Source organism: Coturnix japonica, chromosome 2 (genome assembly GCF_054131305.1).
Source record: "Coturnix japonica strain WE chromosome 2, WE-NBRP24, whole genome shotgun sequence".
NCBI lineage: Eukaryota > Metazoa > Chordata > Aves > Galliformes > Phasianidae > Coturnix > Coturnix japonica.
The window spans coordinates 72,884,654-72,907,135 of record NC_140664.1 but is presented as its reverse complement, the minus strand read 5'-3'; the positions used below and the strand labels follow the sequence as shown (position 1 = coordinate 72,907,135).

At 43.1% G+C, this 22,482-nt stretch overlaps 1 protein-coding gene and 1 long non-coding RNA gene across 2 annotated transcripts in view; one reads left to right on the top strand and one right to left on the bottom strand.

The window, feature by feature from the left end:
- The window catches only part of NEDD9 (neural precursor cell expressed, developmentally down-regulated 9), an 80,745-nt gene extending 64,472 nt beyond the window's left edge, over nucleotides 1-16,273 (bottom strand). Inside the window, exon 1 of the mRNA XM_015854571.3 lies at nucleotides 16,119-16,273. The gene's annotated coding sequence lies outside the window, so the exon portion shown is untranslated. The remainder of the gene's footprint in view (nucleotides 1-16,118) is intronic.
- The window catches only part of LOC107309625 (uncharacterized), a 44,052-nt gene that overhangs the window by 1,267 nt on the left and 20,303 nt on the right, over nucleotides 1-22,482 (top strand). Inside the window, exons 3-4 of the long non-coding RNA XR_014942761.1 lie at nucleotides 493-586; nucleotides 3,394-3,512. This is a non-coding gene — a long non-coding RNA (uncharacterized LOC107309625). The remainder of the gene's footprint in view (nucleotides 1-492; nucleotides 587-3,393; nucleotides 3,513-22,482) is intronic.

Below are 22,482 nucleotides of genomic sequence, written 5' to 3'. Positions count from 1 at the left end.
CACACTTATGCCACAAACACTAGACTTAGCAAAAGAGCTGCTGGCAGGCACAGTAATCTCAGCCTCTTCCTTCAGTGTCCTCACAAGGTGAGCCAGCGCACATGGTGGGTGATACAACATGCAGATTGGCTTCCTGGTTACTGACACGCCTGACAAGTGGGACCCCACCTTTTCCTTCCTGTCCTGCAGCCATCTGTCTGCAGAATTGGCCAGGGCTTGAAGGAAAGAAGCTGGGAGAAGGCTGCCAACAGACCTGGCAGCAGGTGTAAACGATGGGAGTGAGGATGAGAAGTTGCCTTTCACCACACAGTGCATTTTTCGAATGTGCTAAGTGATTTACACTGGACAAGATTGGGATTTGTGACCCAGTGGCCCTGGCAGTGCTCTGACATGTGTGCGTGGGCAAAGAAAGCAGTCTCAGTACTTCTGCTTTAGTTTGCCAATGGTCGTAAACTCATAGTTGTATATAAACATGCTTTTTTTGTTGGACAGATGACAGAGGAAAAGATTCTGCGACAAAAGGGACAGTACAAGTCATTTGTTGGTGACAATGGAACATGCTTTTCGGAGTGTGGAAACTGTGGAGGTCAGAGGAGTGTCTTCCTGCTTTTGCAATACTAAGAGGCTTCAGTTTACAGAAGTTTCCCTGGGAGACAACACAAGGTTTTTGACAGCCTTGTTAGGGAAGTTGCTTAGAGGCAACTTTCTCCAAATCATTTTTGTAATTATCAAAAAATCCTACTTTGTCTCAAATTAATCCCTTTGACAAGAATTGAGACGTTTCAGGTGCTTACTAGCTGTTATTAGTGTTTGTTTTTTTTTTTTTCTTAATTTGAAAGGGCACATTTTGATATCTTTGGGTGGGAAAAACTCTGGGTCACAATTCTGTTTTGATGCTTGAGCTTACTATAAAGAACCCTGAAGCAATTAAAAAGAATTTTTTTTATATGCTCAAAACTTAAATAATACAGTATGGGGGGAAAGGTTACGGTTTTTCTCAGATTTCTTTAATTTTGTTTTTTTTTTTTTTCTTTACCTTCAGACTAATTCTTTTGGAACCTCAAACATTTCCCCTATATAGAGGGCTGTATCTAGCTCAATTTATAATGGGCTCGGTAGAAAAACTTTCTTCAACAACAGATAATCCTAAAAATGTTTTCCAAAGAGGGAAGGAAATCTGACCCAGTCAGCCCTTTTCTTTGTGATGATATGAATTTCTGCCTTCTCGGTGATCCTTTCCAGAAAGCATTCTTTAGAGAAATGGATGGTTCTCTGAACAGAGGGATCTGGATAAGTGAAGGCTATGGGATGGTAGATGTGAAGGATAGAATGCATATGTTAGCAAGTCAGTGCATCTCTGAGATCTTGTGGTGGACGTAGGACATTTCAAGCAGGCTGTAGTGCCAGCATTCTAGGGCTTTCCACTGGTCTAAAAGTGTGGTCTATTTTTGTTTTATTTCTAATTATTATTTGTCTGTTCAGCACTGAAGCTCTTAAATTTCCAGCTTAAACTTTTGGAGATGTATCGGAGGTACGCGCATGATGGTAGGACTGCTGAGAGCATCTCAAATGATTTGCTCTGGGAACACAGCACAGGCTGGGCTGAAAGAGGCTTTCCATAGCAGTGCTCTTAAAAATCATGAAATTATACAACCAGCTGACCAGAGAGGTGCCTTGCGTCAGATCTGCATGCCTAGTGCTATTTGAGCGATATGCTTTGCCTGACTATTTAGCCCTGTACAAGTTTTCCCTGCCCTGTGTTTGCCCTTCCTGCAGGGAGGGAGCGAGTTCATCCAAGAGAAAGCACCAGGGCAGGCTGTGGGAGAGGAAGCGTGTTCCTGACAAGGAGGAAGAAGGTGGGGTAGAGACCAAGGCTTTGTGCAAAGACCTCTCTTGGAAGTTCCTTGGTCATCCCGTTTCACAATTCCTAGTGCCTCCTGCATAATTCCAGGAAGTCCTTAACTCTTACCTAGTTTCTTAAGTATTGCTGTCAGTAAGAAAATAGCACTTAAACCAAGAGCTAGCAGGTCTACAGAAACACTGAGTCTTTGCTGGCTTAACTCCAGCAGCCAAGGACCACCTCTTGAAGGCTGGCCATCCCCAGAGTAGCCTTGTAAGCTAAGCCCAGTGAGCAAATCTGTGTGGAATGGCTCCAGCGCTGCAAAGGCTGCTTCACGTTTCTTTAAACTCAAAAGCTGGAAAACTCAGAGCCGGCGCTAAATGTTTGTTCCACTTTCAAAGCTGAGCATCAGGGAGCCATTCCTTAAATAGTGAATGTCTATTCTCTGAGCACAGATGTGCTTATAGCATAGCTCTTGCCAGCATTTTCCCTTTCCTCATGCTTCCCACACAAACGTGCATATAGCTTTTTAGACATCCTTTTTTACCCTTTAAAGATGGTGTTGAGGGGTAGTGGTTTTTCCTTCACTGGTACAGGTGGCAGTAACATTGTACGATCAATTTTTGGCCTTAATTGGTAATGCTTGCCACACTGGCTATCTTATTTCTTGTCAGAAGTGATAAATTGGACACAGTTTTGGAGCAGATGAAAAGTTAGACAAAATACATTAGTCAAAGAAACTTCAACGTATCGGTTACTCTCCTGTGGTATGTGAGTAATAATTCAGTTCTTAAAATCTTCCATCTGGGTTTGCGAGGTCACCTGAGTTCCCGTCGCAGGAATTTAGCACTGAGTCAATGTGAGGTAGCGGTACTAACCTGCACGTGAATTGATAGATTGCTTTGCATTGCTGTCTGCGTAACTAGAAACAGCAGCTGGCTCCAGCCTGGAATTTGGGATCCTGGTCTCTGCTAATCCATCTTCCTGGAACATTCACATCATGCACTATCACTTCACACAGGCAGTCAGTCCCAACTTAGCTCTATTGCTTCTTTAAATAGTGTGAGCTGGGCAGACCCAAGGTATTACCTTGGGATAGCTCTCAGAGGTGCAACAAATGCAAGCTGACATGTCCCAAAGGTCTGTTATCCATTCCTTTCACCTTTGGTGATTGTGTCTTCCCAGTTTATGCAGTGGAGAGGTTGCCCTGGAGCTGCATCACTTCAAGGAAATGCAGTAAGATCTTGATGTAAGAGTCAAGTCTTCCTACACCTCCTGCATCAGCTTCCTTCCCCAGCCAAAAGAAAGGCAAGGGTGAAAGTTTTCAGAGGTTTGACCAGATTTTCTGCGAACAGGTTTTTTGTTTGTTTGCTTCCAGCAAATGTGCTTTTGCTTCCGAGTAGAAACTTTATTTCTAACCCCACCAGAGGGGGCAACATGTAGAGGAAGTCTGAATGGCCAAGACAAAATTGCAGAAATTTCTATTGCTGAAGATCTCTCCTTCTGAGAAAAACGTGCCCATTTACCAAAGCCTTATATCCATCATATTTCAGACAGTACCGAGAACTGGAAAATAATAAAGTCAGGTGTCAAGATGTTGAAGGCAAAAGCAGCCAGCTGAGTCAAAGGAAGAAGGACGGAAGGAGTGACTCAAATAGTCAAAGAGCATGAGGTAAGATGATAAATTCTGTGGTAAAAAGCAGGATGGGTGTTATATAGGAGTTAAAAGAAGATAATAAAATTAATGGTAATCAATATAGTTTTTGAAAGCTGTATTGTGTCAAAAAATCAATGTGCTTTGGTAAGGGTAATGGCCTTGATATTAAATATACATTTCTGTATGAATTTCTATAAAGCAAGTGATTTTGCTCCAGATGATATTTGGAGTCACAGTAAGGCAAGAAATATATAAGATGAATTCAAGACATTAATTGAATTGCAATCTGACAGATAGTCATACTTGCTAAAGCAATTGCAATGGGGGGATCATTCAGAAAGGACACTTTTTTTTATAGTCTCAGTCCTTGGCTCAGAGCTACTCAGTCCCTTGGTTTTTGGCTTGAGAACAAATACTGTATTTCATTAGGCAAAGAGGATACAACCAATGATGAAGTAATTTTAGGATAGCATCAAGGACAAAACTGTTTTGTCTGGCATAGAAACAATGTGTATTTAAATTGCCGGTCAAATTCAAGGCGCTTGCAGACTAAAAGTGTGCTTTTAGTCATGCTATATAGACAGTGTTTTGCAAACTAGTGATATAGCCAGGCTGGTTGTTATGATGGGTAATCAGCTAAGCACGCGCTCCCTTTGTGATACAGTACACCTGAAAGCAAATGCTACTGTCTTGCTGAGTAAAGGTCAAGGAGGTGATATTTCCATGTGTACCACGTTAATGAGACCATTATTGAAATACCAAGTTCGCTTTTGGTGTTTACACATTTTAAAGGGATACTGACAGATGGGCAGAGAACAGAGTGGCTTAGCAGCATAAACATAGGTTGAAACACACTGTCTAAAAAGAGGAGGAAAAAGCTAAGTCTGGTTTGTGAAATACGAAGTTTGATATTCTTCTACCAGTACTGAAAAGCAAAGGGGTATCTAATAATTAATAAATGATTAAATGCTAAGGGCAGACAGATTGAGGTTAGAAAACAGGCAACTAAAAACATCTTTTGTTTTTAGTGTCAGCAGCCAACCACCTACTTTGGGATGTTGGGTTTGTCTGTCAAGCAAAGTCTATTAGCAGCAAGAACTGAGTCTTTTAGAAAGAGATAGGATACTGGTAAGCAGATCTGTGTGAGGCACGAGTTACGATGAAATACCACGATTTAACAATTTTGAGTAAATACAGTGAGTGTCTGGAAATCAACAATCCAAGTGTTACAGGCAGCAGCGCAGTGAAACTTGGTTTGATCTGAGTACAGCAGGTAGAGATGGCTCTTGCTGCCTGCTCTGCCATCTCACAGGTTGCAAACCAAGGGTGAAGCTCCTTGGAGATGTTGCTGCTAACTAGAGCAAGCTGCCTGGTATGCCATGTTTAGCTTAGTCCTCTTGCTAACTTGCAGCCTTTCAGGATCTAACAAGCCCTGAAGCTCTTTCACTGTGACTGAAGTCAGTCTTTCAAGATAGCGGTGGAAGAATGAAGTTCTTAATACAAAGGGAATTAACAGTGTGTCTCTTGCATGGGTTTATGACACATTAAATATTGATGTCAATTTGCAATTGATTTTCAAATCTGGCATGTCATCAGAATATAGATCTAGTATAATGTAATAGCTGCCAAATTAAAAAAAGTAAATCAGAACAAAGCACAAGATGAAAATTCTGTCAAGGTAGACATTTTATGGGTGATATTATAGCAATAAGTATAATGTAGTCATTGAAGAAAGGTAGAAGGGGAAACTCTTGGTTCCCTTTCTGCTACTCTGTGAGAAAGAGAAGTTCTGATAAAGACTGAGAAGTAACCAAGATGCTGTACATGTATATGTAGGAAGGTCTGGACTTCTTGGCCCACACTGGGTTGTGAATCCTAGTTTTGGGCCAGTGGGGCAGTTGGTCCCCATATTAGTACTGGCTAATATGCATGCAAAGCAGAAACCATCTCCAGTCTGTAGCATTCTTCCTACTTGAATGTGTTAGCAACTCAATCATTAGATGTCTGTCTGCACTGGGATGTAAGAGGTGGCATCTATATGTTAGGCAGCATTTACAGCCTGAAAATCTATTCTTTGCTGGCTTAGTGAAATATCCTGTGGGCTGGAAGAAGCGTGATGGCAGGCATACCTATCTTTACAGTATGTTTTAAATGAAGCAGTTGTGTTTTGAAGAATGTGCTGTGTGGTGGGGATGTAGTAGGAATGAGGGTCGGGGGCTACTGACCTCTCTGATAGACAGATAGAAGCTGAAAGAGAGGAGTAGAGGGTTGTTAATCAACATAGAGATAACTGACTTTTTCATAAATGGCCTGCCCTTCGTCCCCCCACTGAGATCAGTGTGGGCAATTTATGAGGCCTGTCAGGCATATGAGAAGTATAATGATGTAATATGTGTAAATATCTGTCCTGTATGTGAGTGACTTGTACCTGAATAAACCCTGCTAAGGCATCATGGGCCAGAAATAAGAACCAGCAGCACTAATACACTCAAAAAGCCTCGTGATCCCTCCTGAAGGGCCTTCCAATTACTTCCAACAAAAGCAGCTCAGAGCAAGCTTTGCTCTCACAGGTAGCATATAATACATCTCATGTTAGTTGTGACTACTTGGGGGGCTGGAAGAATTTTGACTTTATCTGAGCAAAAAATAGAGGTACATTTCCTAAACTGAATACAAATTTTACTTGTAGGAGGGCTCCTGATAGTATTATTGTGCCTAATCTAGGATCAAACTTTTGATGGAGTCATTTTTCTTTAATGTATTTGTCTTCACAGCTGTGCTAGCCAAAGTGTAGAGAAAGTTTAGGGGCTGGGTCCTGCGTCTTTCATCAGAGCAATTGCATTAACATTTAGAAGTTGTCTAAGAAGCAGGGTTTGGTGGGGAAATATTGGTTGGATGGATGGTTGGACTAGTTGACCTTGGTGATCATTTCCAACCTTGGTGATTCTGTGATTGCCCATATACTTGATCTGCTTCATAGGACCTATGATAAAAGCTTCTTTTGTCAAAACTGTTTGCTTGTCTTGCCATTCCTAACCACTGTGTCAGCTTCTCACAGAGGAAACTCCAGAGCTGACTTGTTTGGGTCAGCTGGGGAATTTGGCACTCTGCTTGCCCACACTCATAGGCTGACACTGACTCTTCATGTGACCAAGGCAAGTGGCAAGGCTCAGAGATGGAGGGTTCAGCCGCTATAAAACTAAGTAAAAGAATTGTTGAGAGGGAGGTGAGATATTTAAGCAGCACCAAAATGAGTGCTGGTTGGGGTGGTCAACAATTGGCTGTAGGTTGGCATATTCACTGAGAGGGTACAGGCAGGAGTTGGGTGTGCAGCATTTCTTCAGACCCATGTACTCAAAAAACCTGACTGTTATTTCACTTTGCCTCATGAAAAGGTGATGTTTCTTTCCAAGACCTGCTTGTCACTTAAATCTCTATACTACTGCACCTCTATCACCAAGGCAATGAAGGAGAGGTCATTTTGTCAGGAAACACAGAGAGCAGATTGACACCAGCTGTTTTATTTGTGGAGGCTGAAGACTAAAGGAAAGAAGTGAAAGAAGAGAAATTGAAAGCATATTCTAATTTCCAGCCTCAGTGTATTACAGCTCATGCTACACCCATTTTCAGGTTATGGGAACAATGCTGTCTGTCATCCAAAACCCATTGCTCTTTTCTGTATGGTTTCCCCAATGAGGGTGTGTTTGGGGGTCTCCCAGACCCTCCCTGGCACAGGCTCAGCTCAGGGACTGCACTGCAGCAGGATCTTGGCCATCGTGAGCTTGTAGCTGCTGAGAAGAGCGGTCCCACCCTTCCCCCTGCTTTGTCGGCATCGCCTGCTGGGAGCAGCCGGCTGCTGCACTGCTCTCTGTCCAGCCTCCCACATGGCTATTTTTAACATGGATCAGCATCTCGATTCCCTTCATGTGGCCTCATGCTCTTGCCAGCAGAAACGGGCTGTGAAGCTACACAGTTAACCCCAGCATCTTTGGTGAGAGCAGGCTCCCTGCCTGCCGCCCATCTCAGTCTGCTCTGTGCAGGGGCATCCCCTGTATGGACAGTGTCCCAAGGTCAGTGCCTGGTACCTGTGCTGGAAGCTACAGTACATGCATTATTTGTAAGGTCCGCTAGTAGAGTCAGGTATTTTCCTTTTCATGAGAAAATCACGCTTTCCATCATGAAATTTTACTCACTTTCTTCCTTATAGCCCCATAGCCCATAGTACCCAAGACAAGAAAGAATTTCTGCTGGTCAATAATTAAGATTACAGAACTGTGGGAATAGAACTCTAAATGGGAAATGGTACCAGAAGTGCATTTCTGTGTGGAGTTTGAATACTTTATTACTGAGTCTGACTGTGCTGACCACAACAGGCTCCAAGCATTAATCCATCCCCCAGCTGAAGTCAGTAGGGGTAGGATCCATCTCATCTCACTTGAAAGGTCAGCACTATACATGGCTGTATCCAGAGCAGTCAGACAGACTCCCTTTGTAGTCAGGAGAGTAAATTGTGTTTTGGCACTCAGTCAGAACTATTTTAGATTTCTGACTAAAGTTGTGGACAAACTTCTCTTGGTGGGCGGTCAATCAAGTTGCCAATAATGAGTTCAGGTTTGGATATCTACATCCCAAGTCAGCTGATACGTACCCTCATACTTTCCACTTACTTCACCTGGCTCCTGACCAGATCTTAGTAGATCAGCATTTAATTCTAACTACTCACACAACTGTGACAATAACATTTGTGTTCTTGCTTCATAAGATCTTGAACTAAGTGAATATGATGTTAGTGGAGATGCATAATTTACCAGCTCACTGTGTTCTTTCCAAGTGTTCAGTGATGTCTGCTAATGTTTGTGACTTTCATGACAAATGATAGGTTATAGTAAAAGATTGACAGAATAATTCAGGTAGGAAGGGACCTCTTGAGCTCACCCAGCTGCTCCTAGCCAAACTCCTGCTCAAAGCAGGTCACTCAGTGCTTTGTCCAATTGATCTTTAAAGTCTTCAGGGGTGAAGACTGCATGACTTCTTGGTGCTACTTGCTTAACTCTGCTTGGCTGTCCATATGGGGAAAATGACTTCTCATATCATGTCAGAACATCTACTGCCTTTGTGTCTCATCCTTCCATTACGCATGTCTGCAGAAAGCCTGGCTCTGTCTTTTTAATCACATCCTTGCAGGTTCCAGTGGGCTGCTGATAGGCCCCCTGGAAGCCATCTCTTCTCTAGACTGGATGAGGCTTGGTTCCTTAGCCTCTCTTCCCAGGCTAAATGCTCCAGCACAGCAGTGGCCCTCTGATGAACTCATCCCATGAAGTTGGTGTCTTTCCTGCACTAGGGGGCTCAAAACTGGGTACACTGTCTGCTTATGCTCTGACAAGCCCAGAACAGATGAGAATAACCACTTCTCCATATCTGCTGGCCACACTCCTGTTGGTGCAGCACAGTCCTCTGTTGGCTTTCACTGTGGCCAGCAGGCACTGCTGGCTCTTGCAGGGCTCCCAGGTCCCTTGATGCAGTCAGTTGGTTCCCTACCTGTACTGTTTGATCGGTGTGATTTTGGCAAAAAGTATCGTAGGGACTGGGAGTTGTGGTGGTTATTATTAGCTATTACTAAGGCACATGTTTAGAGTAACTTCAGAGATCCAAAAGTTCATTGGTATTTATTGGGAATATTTTCCTAAAACATAACCCTCACTGGGATTTATTATTTAGTTGAATCCTGGAAAAAAATAATAAGGAATCCGATGTGGAAACTTCTACAGCTCAAATAAGAAGAACAGTTAATTATATTTTGGGAGATGCTGATCTTCTCTTTTTGGCATGAAAGCTGTGAAGTGCTGAGGTGCTCAGGCTTGTTATATGCAGGCTTTTCTTCTCTTTTTTGGCAGTCAGCAGTGCAGCATATGAACAACCTGCTGCTGCTGTTGTATTCAGCCTTGTGACTCCCTTACAAAGCAGAAATGAATTGTACTCGCTGTTTGAAAGGGAGAAGCTCTGGTGCAGAAACTCAGACACCTCTTGCTTAATTTTAGCTGCCAGAAATTCAGGCCTTCAGACCCAGGTTGCCAATCCACAATCCCTCCAGAAAGGGAGATACAAGTCTCTCAAGAGATTCCTTCACTTAATCTCTTTCCTACCTATTTCAGATAATAGTTAGTCTTAATTACTAGTCTTTAATCAAGCCTTAAGGCTAAAATGTCAGCTCAGGTTAAGTTTGGATATTACCAGGTAAGTGCTTCTCCTTCCAACTAGCCATGGGAATCATAGAATCCTTCTATGATTTTCTCCAAATTAAACAATCCTTCAGACCGTCCCTTATGTTTCCTGAAAGATGCCCTAGAGACACTGGGGGCTGAGGGAGGTGGTGAGCAGACAGTTGTCTCTCTTTTCCATCAGTCTTGCTTTTGGCAGGGCATTTGCTCTCTGATAATATGGATTCATGGTTGCTGGGGAGTGGGGCTTGAAATTTCCATTCCCACCATCTTGCATCTGTGAGTGATCTTGGCAGTGGTACAAAAAACACTCCCATTGAAAAGGAGACTGACCTATGTCAATGGAGAAAATGTTGCTCTTTAGCTGCTAGAGTGCTTGGAATTTCTTTCAGTAGAAAACGGTACTAAAATGCTCCTTATTTCCTTCGCCACTTCTTTGCTACTGATCTTGACTACTAATTTCAGTGATACACCTCTGCAGGCTTCTAGATGAAACCCAGCTGCGGGTGCCTTTTGCTAGAGGTAAGGGCTTTGGGTTTGTGTTTTGTGTGGTTCTCAAGAGACGAGCTGAATTCTCACATTGGGAGTAAAAAATTACCAGTGTGTGTGCAGTACAAAGCAAACTGACAGCATCCTGGGACACGAGATATCAGTTTTATATCTAGCCTGTGGGGGTCCTGGCTGGGTTGCGCTATTCGCAGGTTTGACTAAGAGAGCACTTCAAACAAAGAAACTTCAATACAGAACAGAATCTTTGATCACGTTTTCCTGCATATTGAAAAGCTCTCTTGCACAATCAGCTCATAGCAGCATAAAGTGCTACAGGCTCCCATTCCAAGAGCGTGCCCCTGTCCCGGCTCTTCCTCAAAGGCGCCTCAGTGTTTTGGGTAGATTTGTGCGGTAACCTAAATGACAGCAAGTCTCAATTAAGATTTAGTTTGGAGGTTAAAACTATTCAATGATTTAGTCTCAGGGATTAAGGAAAACAAAACCTTACCGACGGCTGGATAAAATTCACATTCCTTTCAATTGTGATCATCCTACATCAAGGAAATGTTTGAAATGTTGGCAGTCTCCTACGATATGCCTGTGAAAGTTATTATATTGCTTTAAGTGATTTCAGAAAAAGGAACCAAAAGCTATAGCACAAATGTGTTATATAAATCTTCATTGGGATCACCGCTGTTTTTATAAAAACAGTTTGATCAATGTTGGGTCCCAGTGGGTGACCTCTAAAGAGACCACATCAAATGGAGGGGCAGAGCTGTAGATCTCCACCCCCATGCTGGCTCTTCACAAGAGCGCCTCTAGACAGCTATGTCATCTCTAGCCATAAAATAAATTGAAGAATGTCTGTGTTGCTAAAGAGTAAAAAAAAAAAAAAAAGAAAGGAGCCCTTTCCTCCTCTCTCCTGGAGAAACCACATCCCTAGGCTGCAAGGTGAGCTGCTCACCTGCATGGGGGAAACCTTCTTTCTCACCTTTTGTGAAGGGGTCCTAGGACAGGAATCATAGCTACTAGGCACCTTTAGTTAGCTGCTTAATTAGTGTGAGAAGAGCATTACTTGCTAGTTAGACCTATCAACAGCAAACTCTTAATCCTGTAGGAAGGGGAATGATTTTCAGAGGGGTCTTCTGAAGCATAGAAACTCCTAGGATAAGTATATGGGATAGTGCATCCCCAGAGATGTTTCTTGCTCTGAGTATTTATGCTCAAAGGAGTAGTTCAGTACAACATCAATGGTGTGGTTTGTTTTGCGAGACTGACCATCCAATACTTGAACAAGGTAAATTATGCACTGGTTATCATGGTGGAAAATCTGCTTAGGCATTTTCTTTCCTTTTTCTTCAGCGTTTATTGTTGTTGTTGTTGCAGCTTAGAAACTCTTGTTCCTGTTGCTTTTAATCAGAAAGCTGAACAGAAATAATCAGCACTGTAGTAACACAGTGGTGACATTTTTAGAGATATATGCCAGAGGAATATGAGACAGAACAAAGTTCTGATGGGGGGTGTCCTGCGTTGAATCACTCAGACATCTGCTTTGGGAAATAGGAGTTCATCTGCTCAAATCGCACTTGTGGAACAAGCCATTGCTCGGAGGAAGATGAAGTATTAATGGAAGTGGATTTGTTTTCTTTTTGCTGTGTTTTGGATTCATGTCTAGGACAAAGAGCAGCCAAGGCTCTTTGTGTACTTGTCAATCCTATGCTGCTATGTGGTGGCCGGTTACTCAAATCAGATTGCTCAGAATGGTTTCATTGAAGTTGTTTGCTATCAAAAAATGTACATTTCCAATCAAGAGTTTTTCCCACCATTTTTCTTGGGACTTTTATCCTAAGACCATTAAAATGTCTGTGTGAGTACAGGAAAGCTCCGTGATGAAGAAGTTGCAGTGGCTGAGGGGCAAAGGGAGCTACAGAGATGAGGATGCTTTGTGGCCATGTCCTTCCCTATGAGCAAATTATTGCATCTTCACAGTATGTCTCAAGACATGATGTAAAACTGGTGAAGAAATGACGTGCTGATGCATCACAAGCAGTCGGGCCAGGCAAGGCAACCTCTCTCAACTTAAGAACCAGAGTAACTGAGGTCATTTTTTGCTATTTTGTTGACTTTGTAAAATAAGATCCCTTTTCTCTAATTCTCTTCATTATCACATGACAAAATATCCTCTCTTCTGCTATTTTAGTCCTTAATACTGCTTGGCACTTTCTAGAAGAACCCTTCACTTTTTTCCTAGTAGCAAATGATAAGAGGAAGAAAACTGCCATGAAGAAGGAGAAAAGAGCACAGACCAGCTCTGGTTTAAGCATCCATAAAACCCACAAAATCCTCTGGAGTTTTCACTGTCCTAGCTGAGCACGTAGACATTGCAGTCATTTCCATTCAAGAAGTAAGGTCTAGAAAGCCATGTTGGGCTTTCTATGAAAGATAAGTAAAAGATACAGCAGCAAGCACTTGGAATGCCCAGTTGGGTAGTGCCCCTCCACCCCCCATACAGCTCAGGCACTGGACAGAGGATCTCGATCCTCTGTGGTTGGAGGGAATAAGACAGATATTCATCTGTTTTTTCCCCAGCAAAACTTATTAGCATCTGGGTTTCATCTAAGCATCTGCTGAGGTGTTGAAGGAGATGGTGTTGCAGGTGAGATGTGATGAGTGTGTCACTTGTGTCTTCCTTGATATCCCAAGGTCTGTGCTCTATCTTAAGAATCTTTCCAACAGGAATACTGGATGGATCGATTACAGAGCCCGCTGTGCTTACAGCTTGATTTCTGTACCATGTAGATGCAATCACTATGTTTTAATCAAAGGGATTGTGAAGATAAATTGAAGATCTTTTTTTTCTTCTATTTTGTTTTCTCTTTCCCTGTTGTACAGTGGTCTGTCTATATTCCTAAGGGAATCTACTTATTTAGACTCCTTTTTTACTGCTGAGAGGGAAGAATTGCTGGCCTGGCCTTAGGTGGGTTGTTAGAGGTGGGTCTGAGAACAGCTCACCACATGCTTCAAACCAAATAATGGCAGACAAAGTCCAATTGTGCCATTCACAAACACAGACTAGTCTCTGCTTTTCAGTTTGTTCCCCAGATGCTGTTGGGAATGTTTTAAGTATTTGGTATTTGTGATATACTCTTTGGTTAGCATTTGATTCATTCAAATAGTTTTCCTCTGAGTAGCAAGAACAATAGTTTCCAGTTTCAATTCTTTAAAGTACAAATTTAAGATTTCTTTGAAATGCTTCTATTTGCTTAAAAGATGCTGCTTCTGGTAAACTGCCTGCTTCCAAGCTTGTGTGGTAAAGAGCTCAGAAAGTAGTTTGTTCTAAAATAGCAAATATGGGTGTAAGAAAGCTAGCAAAAATAATTTTGTTAAAAACAACACCTAAATGCACACACAAGACAACAACAAAACACTGTAACCTACAACCAAAGATATTTTGAGTAGATATGGAATATTAACTGTTGTTATCAATTAGTCCTCCTTGATTACTTGGGACAAGCTCTACCCAAGTGCAGATAAAAATCCCATAGGTTTGGATTTAGTAGAAGGTATACTAGACATTTTAGTGTTTTGGCTGGTGTTAGGGAAGCCATCAGATGCATTTTCAGCAATAGGCCCTTCAGGTTTGCACTTCTCTGTGAGATATCACACAGATTGGACTGCATGGAGTTGTGGTAGGAAGAAAACTTGCTTTGGGGTTGATTATTAGAATGACTGGCAGAAGGAGCTGATGGGGACTGTTAGGAGGGTGAAGCACCTTCCCTAAATTACTTCACTCTTCCTCATCCCCCTTCCCTCTTGAAAAACCAGATTCCCCCTTCTGTGTTTACAGTCCTCACCCCTCCTGTTGCAGGCTTGAATTTTGAATGATCCTGCTGCAAGCGACTCTGTTTCACCAACCTTCTAAGCTCGATCCCAGCCCATTCATTCATCTCCAGTATCAGAAGCAGACAAGCCCTCTAAGACACAACAGCACCTGGCTCAGAGGGAGGGACAAAGCTGTTTTTCACAGGCAGAGTGGCTTGTCTGATGAAGCATAAGCTGTTATTATCTGCCTTGCTTTGTTTTCCTAAGAAGCAGACAAAAAAAAATCCATGTTCCAGACATTTAGCCTCAGCACAACACCCCCTTGACCATCCTTGGTCAAGCTTGGGCTTCTGTTTATACGATGCTCTTAACAGCACAGGTACCTTTAACTGACCCTGTGAAGTGATATTCATAGAATTATAGAATGGCCAGGGTTCAAAAGGACAATAATGATTGTCTAGTTTCAACCTCCCTGCTATGACCAGGCTGCCCAGAGACACATCCAGCCTGGCCTTGAATGCCTCCAGGGATGGGGCATCCACAACCTCCTTGGGCAGCCTGTTCCAGTGTGTCACCACCCTCTGAGTGAAAAAGTGTTGCTTCAGAGGAAGCCTTGTCAGCATAAGCTGAATTTTCTATCTTTCTGTTATTTCCTAGCTTAGAATGGAGTGGTTGATACAGACTTCAGCAACCTACAGTGATGTTGCTGAGGGTTGCTTTTTCTGAAGCTTGACCACTCTGCAGGTGTTTCCATCCTTGTCTTTTCCTTCTGACTGTACAGGGACAGGTTGCAAAAAGAGAGTACAAAGGAACCCCACAGGACAGTAAAAGAAATGGGCCTTCTTTGGCAAATCATGGGGTGTTGCTTAGCTGAATATACTCTGTGAGCATTTTATCCAAGTATAGCTTTTTTTTACTGAGGAAACGATTACTTGAAATAAGGTGAAAGCAGACAGAATGATTCATTTTCTGCTTACAACACACAGTGTTAGCCAAGGCGTATCCTATTGTTCTATCCCATTGCCCCCACTGGTGTTTCTCAGAGGCTGGGTGGCTGAGTGGTGCAGGTGGCCATGTCATATTTCCTGAGTGTTTGTGTGCAATCACAGATCAGCAGTGAACATCTGCAGAAAGTGAAAGAAAGAGCTGTGCACCGCTGACACAGCTTTGCAGTCATTATTCAAATAATGCTAAAAAAGCATCTGCGAGCCCATTTTTTTTCTGCTTCTTAAATCCCAGCAGCATTAGAATATGCCTTGCCCAACACCACAGACTAGCTAAGTAGTGATCATGTTATGTCCCTTTGTCATTATGAATCATGTAAATTAGGCATACACACACATAAAATCATGATTAAAATTCAACCACATGAAAATCTCTAGGCTAGAACACCTAGGGGTGAACAGGAATGCTGAAACAGGCCTATGTCCAAACCTTGCAAACAATCTCTTCTGTCTTTAAGACTCCATTTTAAAATTAGCTTTGAGCTTTCTCACAAGCTAAAGCTCTATTTAGAGAACTGCCACTGTGTCTTGGTGTATCTACAACAGCCTGAACCAGACTTCACTGTATATTCAGCAGTAAAAAGGAAATTAGAAACTTCCTGTGTGATAAATACAATAGGTGAGATAATTAAATGCTGATGATCTGTTTGGTAACGTATAGCTTCCTTGGAGTAAGCGTGGCCTTCTCCAGAACAGTTTAAAGTGTTTCCTCTCAGTACACGGCAGGTGGATGGGCTTTGGCTGCTCAAATAACTCTGCAAATAAACCCGCTGCTGCCAGCCAGCTTCCTGGTTCACCTTTGGAAATGACTGCAAGCGAAACAAGTCTTTGTGTAGAACTTAACAGTAGCAGAAGAGTGGGAAGAGGTAAATCGCAACAGTCAGTTGTCAGTCAGGAGATACTCCTCCAGTGAAACAGCCTGCGGCAGTAAAATGGCGAATACTGCAGCCTTCACAGAGTTTGCATGAGTTGACAGGGTTGCTCAAAACACACTGTGCTGGTGCTCAGCTAAGCCCAGAGGGACCCAGCTGAGCTCAGGCCAGGTGGTGTTGCTTCTCAAAGCAAGGGGAGCAGCTGCAATCACTTACCTGGCTGGGATGCTCCGGAATCCCTCTGTAGACCCTTCCCACCTCCTTCCTTGAGACCGTAGCCAGACAAGGCTGTGTCTTCCCAGTGGTTTGTTGGGCAAGAGTTGGTTGTAAGAGTATGCTCGTACTCGGTCTCCCCTCTTTCTTGTAAAAGAGAAACCGCAAATGTTTTTCTTCCGGTTTTAGTCATTTCCTTTCAGCTTGGCAAACCTTGTTTTTTGACAGGATCTCACAGATATTCAGGCTGAGCGCGCCTTGAATAAGGCAGCTCATGTGCAGAGTTCTGCGGTCTCCTTCAGATACCGTGTTCGGTGTAGCTACCCCATAAAATCATTTCCATATGATTCTTTATTTGGCGGGCCTAATTCCTGAGAACATTGCTTCAGTGCTACAAATTTTGAACCATATACTTCTGCAAAGTCACAATGTGGGCTTTAGCAGAGGGATGGCTACAGGCTGCCTTGCTCTGCACAGCCCAGCACCAATCTGGGCGATATTCACAGGCAACAAGATGTACTTTGGTGCTTCAGGACGCTCCTTTCCATTGTTGTAAATGAGGAAGAAGTCAAGAACCTGAGTTACTTTAGAAAAGTGAAGGTAAGGGATATAGGGATTACTGAGGACCAAGGTTTCTTTCCAATGCAGGGAGGGATGGAGGCTTCCTATGCACCTCATCATAAGAATGGAGATGGGACATGACCCTGTCTAAATCAACAAAGTGAGAAAGTGGGACCAGATGCCTTCAACAACAAAATTCCTATTAGTCACAAGGCAAAGAATATTCAGTGGAGAAGAGAGCAAGAGATTATGAGAGTGGGTTCACACCTCCTCTTACCTCTTATGAAGACCTTTCTTCAGTCCCCAGCCCAACAAAGGTAATGCTGAAATCAGGCTCTTCGGGGGCTGTTTGCAGGGAACAAGATGTCAAGAAGATGCCATACAGCCATGCTGCCCTTCTTCAGGCAGGGGAAAAGTTAACTAACGCAGGAGAATGATTCTAATATCCATCACAGGAACAATACAGAAAGATATTAGACTGGATATAAGGAAGAAGTTTTTTACAGCAAGAGTAGTGGGGCATTACAGCAAGTTACTCAGAGAGGTGGCAGATGCCCTATCCCTGGAGACATTCAAGGCTGGGCTGGATGGGGCTCTGAGCAACCTGATGTTGCTGTAGGTGTCCCTGATTCCATGAATCCTGTGATTCTATGATTCATGACTCTATGAATATCGAGTACTGGAGTGCTCTGTGTTGAAATTTTAATCTGTACCAAGATGTCTCTAAGTTTCCTGTGCTGTGTGATGGATGAATGGGGGAGAAGGTGGAAAGAGGGAGAGTGGTGGTATAAGACAGTCAAAAGATAATCTGAGACATTTCTGGTCAAGGCAAGATCCAAAGAGCTCTTCCCACTGAGTGAAAAAAATTGAGCCAGAGCTCTGAGGTCAAAAGAAGTGGGCAGAGGGGAGTGGAAAGCAGCAGGTCTGATGGGCCATCAGCAGGAAGCTGGAGATAGCAAGAAGAGGAGTGGGAGAGAGAGAGGTTCATTTATTGCCCTTTGGTTTTTGAGTCTCAGTGCAAATGGCTTCAGAGTGGGATACTCACTAGAGAGCTTCCTGATGGAAGTGTTCATTTATTAATTTCAGAGAACCCTCTCAGTCTGTCCTCAGCTTTGCTCTCCTCTGAAAGGGATAAGCAGACACAGCTGATTTATCACCTTACAAAGCAAATGCTGTTTATGTTTTTACCTTTATTTAAACTGCCTGTTTGCCAGCGCTAGCCATTTCCATCCATGACATGTTTTTAACGTTGTCAAATATTCCTAATCTCCAGACTAATCAGCCGCTCACTTAGGTAAACATGATTGTTAAGTTGCTTATGGAACATTTTGCTAAAGACTGGTGTTTGCATCAGAGATAGGAGGAACCAGACCTGCAGCTGGTCATGCCAATATCTTTTTTGAAGTTACATTTCCTTTGTGTTTCACAGGCCCTTTGCAGTAATTTCAAATAGGAAGTAGTGTCTGGGCTGTGATAATTGCTCCTAGGGAAGACAGGTACTAAATAGTACAGTAAATCCAAGGAAGTGTATCTAAAGATCCTTCTCTGTGTGGAAATGAAAGGTTATCATTAGATAAGAGCAAAGAACCGTATGTCTTTGCCACCATGTTTTGAGCACATCAAAATAGTTTCTTGTGCTCTCCCATCCCTTTCAAGTCAATGTCTCCACTCCCAGCTTCCCATTTTCCTCAGCTGGACAGACTGATGTGTGTCCAGATTGGCACTTCTCCTCTGCTTGTATGACATCTGTGTATCTTGCTATTTGGACTGAATGTAATTCAGCTTCTCCTTCCATATGTGAAATTCATTGTTCTCAAAGATATTTGGTTGAGCAATTATCCCAAGCTCACTTGTCCCCAAAACAAAACTAGCAGACTTTCCTGACGGTCTTTGGGTTGGTGAAAAACGGCAACAAATTGTTGCTCAAGCAACAGAGGAAAACAGATGGCACCTTTCAGGCTGCAGAAATACTGCAGCTATCAGCAGTGCTTATTGCATCTCCCTAATATTAGTATCGGTGGCTACACTATTGAGAGATTTGTTATCTGCTCTTTGTTCTGTTTTCTGGCTTGCCTTGCCTTTAAACAAAAGTTGTTTCCAGAAGTTATTAGAAGAAATCATTTTCCTATTCAACACTGGTTCAATAGGTCATTCTTCCAATGTGTGGCTTGCACCCCTGTTATGGTTGTCTGTAATCATTTCCCCCAACTCTAGTAGCTCTATTTTTCTGTAGATACTTATTCCCCCAAATCCTCTTCCAGCAGCCCCATGAAGCTGTGTATTTATGATTCCCCTTGAGGCAATCAGTGCTTCATAATGCATAGACTCATCAAGGTTTTGTCAAAGCTGAGCATGTAAATACCTAGGAAGTGCCTGGGGGTGGCAAGAGGAGCCTGGCTCCACCAAACTCTGCCAAAAGCCCTGTTAGTTTCAAGAGAACAAAACACTATATTGAAAGATTTCCAACTGCAGAGATACTGAAAGCAGCCACAAGCTGTCTGCCTTGGGTCTCGCTCTCCTTTCTCCATCTCTCACACCAAATTCATCTCTCTGCTGAGAAAGAAGCTATCCTGCAGGCATCAGAACATTTCATCCAGTTTCAGCTGAGCTCGTGTTGAAATTAGGTGAAATGCTGTTCTTACTGGGCTGTTGGGTGAAGCTACAAAAACTGCTCATTGCTGCACTCCCAGCATAGAATCATAGAATCACAGAATGGTTTGAGTTGGAAGGGACCCTCAAAGATTATCTAGTCCAACTCCCCTGCAATGAACAGGGACACCTGCTGCTCAGTCAGGTTGCTCTGAGCCCCATCTGACCTTGAATGTCTCCAGGTGTGGAGCATCCACCACCTCTCTGTGCAACCTGTGCCAGTGCCTCACCATCCTCACTGTAAAAAAACCTTGTTCCTTACATACAATCTAAGCCTCCCTCCTTTTAGTTTGAAACCGTTCCCCCTTGTCATATCACAATAGACCCCACTCAAGAGTCTGTCCCCTTTTTTCTTCCAGCCCCCCTTTAGATACTGAAAGGCTGCTCTCCAGTCTCACCGTAGCCTTCTCTTCTCCAGGCTGAACAGCCCCAGCATCAGGGGTTTGCTGGAAGAGCTGTGGACTAGAAGGAGCCTATTACAGTAAATCCGGTCCCACGCCTGGTTTAACATCCCAGTCTGCAAATGGGTACATTTTAAGGAGTTTTGTGTTCTGCCAGGAAGGCTGCAGTACAAAGCGCTCGGTATGTTTTTCTGGCAGTGGGACAGAACAGCCCAGACAGCCTCTGGTTTGGATGAGGACTAAAGTGAGAGAAAAGACAACAGTGGCTTCTGGGTTGTTGTTTTTTCTTTACTAAATTGAAAATACGTGTCCAAGGGACACGCTGCATGCATGGCCATGGAGAATGACACACTGCCTGGTTACAGCAATGTACAGAGTCCTCCTTGCCATACCCCAGTTTGCTAAGCTGTGTTGGGCAGGGAGAGGGGCCAGGACCAGGAGAGGGGAGGAACCAGCCTGTAGCTGGCCTGATGGAGTCATTTCAGAATCCTGGTTCACCTCCTGGCTTTGGGATGCCAAGCGTCAAAAGAAATAATAGGAAGAAGTCACTGTGAAATGGGAAAAATGCGGTCTGATCTACGATTTATATCAGCTGCACTTTAAATCCCCTTTTGTCTGCTTTGTAACTGAGAGCTTTGGAGGCAGCCTTTCTCTCGGGGCAGATAGATTACTGCATTAAAATGCTCTTCGGATATTTTGTTTATCTGTGCTAAGGTTGAATTGCTCAACACGCACTTTAGTCAATAACAAGAAAACCAGAGGTCTATCTTTAACTACTCCAAATTGTTTTCCCTTAAAATAGTGGAATGCATAATTGCAATGGCTTGAGCAGTAGCGTACACAAGTTTGTTTGGGTATTTTTGGTGTAGGGGAAAGAATGGCAGGGGGAAGTGGGAGCAAGGCACTTGTCCTGTCCCAAGGGACCTGGAAAGTGGAGGCTACCCTGGGGCCATGGGGTGGCATTGTTCTGAGGGGAAAGGGCTGAGTGGGACTAGGGACCTGCAAGTGTCAGATGCTGGTGTACAGGCCCCTGCTTCCTAGGAAAATACATTTAAACTGAGACAGTGGGAGAACAAGAAGGGAGGAAAGCAATGGAGATGGTGAAGGGACAAGAAAACAAGAGTTATGTGGAGTGATGGAAGAACTGGGGCTGCTCAGTCTGCAGAAGAGGAAACTGAAGGGAGACCTCATCACTCTCTACAGCAACCTGAAAGGAGACGGCAGAGAGCTATGTGTTGGTTTCTTCTTCAGTGAAAAGTGATAGGACATGAGGAAATGGCCCCAGGTTGCACCAGATTTGGTACTGGGAAGAATTTCTTCACAAAAAGGGCTATCAGTGAGCTGCCTGCAGAAGCAATGGAGTCCCCATTCCTGGAGGTAACCGAGTAATATGGATGTGGCACTAAAGTATATGGTTTAGTGATGGTACTTGGTGGTGTTGCGTGATGGTTGGACTTGATGATCTTAAGGGTTTTTTCCCAACATAAATTATTCTATTCATCTATAATTAGTGCAACAAGAACAAACCCAGTTTGAAGGTGCAGGTTGAGAGATGGTGTGAACTATGAGAGGGATGTAGTTTTCAATCTTGTTGCAGTGGTTGCAGCAGGGTTTACAATATCTAGTGGCAATGAGAGAAGCTTTTTAGCTGATGAGCAGTTTTGCATGGGGAGTATTTAAGATTACCCCAGATATTTTAATGCCTCGTGCTTGCAAAGTTTTGTGAACAGTACAGTGATGCTGTTTTGACTTTGGGTTTATTTAGAACAGGGTAAAATTCTGCAACAGGACTGAGGAGGGTTGCTGTGAAGAAACAGAACTTTTGTGAAGGGCTGGAGCATGAGTGAGGGCACTTCCAAGCTGTGCTGTGCATTGCGTGCCTTGCTTGTCCTCGCTGTTTATTACCCTGTTGTTTAAAATTAATGGGGGTTCTATGTGTCTTGTAAATGAACATATAGGATCATTTCCAAAGTTTCCATCCATTTATTTCTCTCCTAAGAAGAAACTAATGAGATCTGCAGAAACTGTTCATCGTAAATAAACCCCCTTGACAAATATTTGAATGTCTTTGTTTAATAAGTCAGTTGTAAATATTTTTACCATAGCTCAATTGTTACCAGAAATAAGTCAGTCCTGGAATTTACTCCCTAATATGTCAGATCTTCCTGGAATAACTGCATTCCAGAGGTCACATTCTGTGAATTTCTTTCCTCACTTAAATCACTCGCCAGTCTGAAGGGTCCTATATGCCTGCTGTTGTGAAACCCGGTAGCCATCTGCATTTAATCACTTCCAGGGAAAATAGCTACATGTAGAGCTTCTGGATCTATGTTCTCCCTTTGAGAGCAAGCATCATCATTATTCACATTTTATGTGCGCGTGAAGGATGGCCTTACCTTCCATTCCCAAAAAGCACAGTGGGGTACTGCTGTGATCACAGTGATCATTCTTCAGTGTGAAGTAGTAATGTTGCGCTTTAGCAACAGCTTTAATATTATTGCTGTGGTGCTATTTTGATAGGAAGAAAGGAGAAATGTGCACATGGGCTTCAGTGAGAACTGAATGCTGTGGTTTTGTGCATCGTATTGTTTTCTGTAATTTAAGTACTTCCAGTCTGGGTAAAAGTTAGAAATTGACCAACAGCCTGGAAAAGGCACAGAGATGAAAAAGAGAAGTAATTCCTTAAACCAAACACATCCAACCCACAGCCTGCACGTGGCCTGGCCCAGCTGGCAACATGGCCGCTCCTGGCCCTG